The sequence below is a fragment of the Triticum dicoccoides genome, chromosome 1B, assembly GCF_002162155.2.
Source record: "Triticum dicoccoides isolate Atlit2015 ecotype Zavitan chromosome 1B, WEW_v2.0, whole genome shotgun sequence".
Classification (NCBI taxonomy): domain Eukaryota; kingdom Viridiplantae; phylum Streptophyta; class Magnoliopsida; order Poales; family Poaceae; genus Triticum; species Triticum dicoccoides.
Genome location: NC_041381.1, coordinates 398,143,464 through 398,146,972, shown reverse-complemented (window position 1 = coordinate 398,146,972; position 3,509 = coordinate 398,143,464).

The following is a 3,509-nucleotide window of genomic DNA, read 5'->3' as shown; positions in this document are numbered from 1 at the left end:
GAAGAAGGGGGGAGCGGCGGAGGTTTGTGAAGATGGAGTAGTAGCAACCAGCGAGGGGGAACGAACTGCCCCTGTTTCCCCTGCTTATAAAGAGGGAAGGGGCGGACGTTTCACCCTTCCGAATAAAGAAACCACCCACGATCTCTCCCACGACGCCGCATTCGACGCGTGCCGTTAGGGAGGGTGCGGTGGATACGGAGTCAGATACAGCGTAACCCAGGCCGCGTGTGCCCGTGCCCTGTTTTGGGCCCGGCCCAACAGCGCTCGGCACCGTGTATGGCCCAGGCCCGGGGGCTCCTGTCGGTGTACTAGAATAGGGGTACCCTAGTATCCCGAACTTGTGCACGGGCAATTGCAGCACCCCGCGGCAAGGCTTGCCGGGCGACCGCCAAGGTCCTCCGTGGTTCCTTTGGAGCCATTCAAGAACTAAGTATTTAAGCTCAAGAGACAAGGCCCCGACAAGAGGAGCTTGCCGGGAAGGCCAACCAAGGCATTTCAAGGAACTTGCCGCGACGCGCCCCGCGTCCTGGCAAGGCTCGGCGAGCGACAAGCTTCTGGGCCCGACAAGACAACAGCCGCGGCAAGGCGCTTGCCGCGGCAGGCGGCCACTATGTGCCCACGCTCCAGCACATCCACCAACGTGTTGCCCTGAGGGCTTTTCCAGGCACGCGTGGCGGGAGGCTGTGCAGCCAGGGGTGCGCGGTGGCATGCGAAGCTGACAAGACTGCCATCGCGGCGAACGGAGGCGTCCCTGACGGTACTTTTCTGCACTATTTGGGCGACGCAGACGGGCATTTACTGCCTTTGTCCCCTGTCGTCAGGGTTAGGTAGGATACACTGTGCAAGTAACTGTACCAACCACCTCTCTTTTTACATTTTTGCCCTCGTCTACGTTGCCACCTGTCGGTGACCCCTTTGGCGTATAAAAGGAGGCCCATGCGCAACGTAGAAAGGGTTTGGATCATTCGGAAGCCAGAAAAACACTTAGCTCTCTCTCGAGCAAGAACATAATACAATCAGACAAGCAGCAGTAGGAGTGTCATCTCTCCGGAGAGCTCCGAAGCTGGGTAAACTGCTCGTGTGTTTCGCCTCGATCTGCTCTTCGTGCGACCTCCGCCCCCCGTCGAACCGAAAGGGGCTCGGTCCGCCAGTCCCATAGGTGTTCGTGGATCAGTTTCCCCGACAGAAAGGTCTACCAAGAATAATAGGACATGAAGGATTGCAATCTATATCAAGAACGATAAAATCTACAGGCACATAATTCCTATTTGCAACAATAAGAACATCATTAATTCTTCCCATAGGCTTTTTAATAGTGGAATCCGCAAGATGCAAGTTTAGAGAGCAATCTTCAAAATCACGGAAATCTAGCAAATCACACAAACTTTTGGGAATAGTGGAGACACTAGCACCCAAATCACATAAAGCATGAAACTCATAATCTTTAATTTTAATTTTAATAGTAGGTTCCCACTTATCACAGAGTTTTCTAGGGATAGAAACTTTCAACTCAAGTTTTTCTTCATAAGATTGTATCAAGGCATTAACAATGTGTTCGGTAAAGGCCTTATTTTGACTATAAGCATGAGGAGAATCTAGCACGGATTGCAACAAGGAAATACAACCAATCAAAGAGCAATTTTCATAATTAAATTCCTTGATATCCAAAATAGTGGGTTTAGCAACATCTAGGTTTTTATTTCTTTCAATCCCACTTTCATCAATTTCATCATCAAGATCTAAAAACTCCGAATTCTTAGAACGCCTTCTAGGTAAAGGAAGATCATATTCAGTTTCATCAAGATTCATATCTCAAAACAAAGATTTAATAGGGGACACATCAATAACTTTTAGATCTTCATCTTGATTTTCATAGGAATTGGAAGAACACGCTTTAATAAAGGCATTTTGGAAGCACGCATCCTAGCGGTTCTTTCCTTGCACTCATCAATGGAAATTCTCATGGCTTTGAGGGACTCATTGATATCATGCTTAGGAGGAATAGATCTAAGCTTTAAAGAATCAATTTCAAGAGAAATTCTATCAACGTTCCTAGCCAAATCATCAACTTTAAGCAATTTTTCTTCAAGCAAAACATTAAAATTCTTTTGTGAATTCATAAACTCTTTAACACTACTCTCAAATTCATAGGGCATCTTATTAAAATTTCCATAAGAGTTGTTGTAGGAATTTCCATAATTATTAGAAGGATTACTAGGATAAGGCCTAGGATTAAAATTCCCTCTATACGCGTTATTTCCAAAACTATTCCTACCAACAAAATTCACATCCATAGATTCATTATTATTCTCAATCAAAGTAGATAAAGGCATATCATTGGGATCAAGAGAAGTATTTTTAGTAGCAAACATCTTCATAAGTTCATCTATCTTTTTACTCAAAACATTGATTTCTTCTATAGCATGCACTTTTTTACTAGAAGATCTTTCGGTGTGCCATTGAGAATAATTAGCCATAATATTATCAAGCAATTTTGTAGCATCTCCTAACGTAATTTCCATGACCGTGCCCCCCGCGACCGAATCTAAAATATTTCTAGAAGCAAAATTCAATCTGGCATAAATTTTTTGTATGATCATCCATAAATTCAAACCATGAGTAGGGCAATTCCGAAGCATCAATTTCATTCTTTCCCAAGATTGGGAAAACATGCTCATGATCAAGTTGTTTAAAATTCATAATATCATTCCTAAGAGTGATGATCTTAGCGGGAGGAAAATACTTAGAGATAAAAGCATCTTTGCACTTGTTCCAAGAATCAATACTATTTTTAGGCGAAGACGAAAACCAAACTTTAGCACGATCTCTAAGTGAAAATGGAAATAACTTAAATTTGACAATATTATTATCCGTATCTTTCTTCTTTTGCATATCACACAAATCAACAAAATTGTTTAGATGAGTAGCGGCATCTTCACTAGGAAGGCCGGCGAATTGATCTTTCATAACAAGATTCAGCAAAGCGGTATTGATTTCACAAGACTCATCATTATTAAGAGGAGCAATAGGAGTACTAAGGAAATCATTATTATTGGTATTTGAGAAGTCACACAATTTGGTATTATCTTGCGCCATGGCAACAAGTAATCCAACACACAAGCAAACAAAAGGAAAACGAGAAAAAGGCGAAAGGGAAAGAGAGGAGGAGATTGGGAAAGAGAGGGCGAATAAAACGGCAAGGGTGAAGTGGGGGAGAGGAAAACGAGAGGAAAATAATGTAATGCGAGAGATAGGGATTGTGATGGGTACTTGGTATGGTTGACTTTTGCACAAACTCCCCAGCAACGGCGCCAGAAATTCTTCTTGCTACCTCTTGAGCACTACGTTGGATTTCCCCGAAGAGGAGAGGATGATGCAGTAAAGTAGCATAAGTATTTCCCTCAGTTTTTGAGAACCAAGGTATCAATCCAGTAGGAGGCCACGCACAAGTCCCTCGTACCTGCACAAAACAATAGCTACTCGCAACCAATGCGATTAGGGGTTGTCAA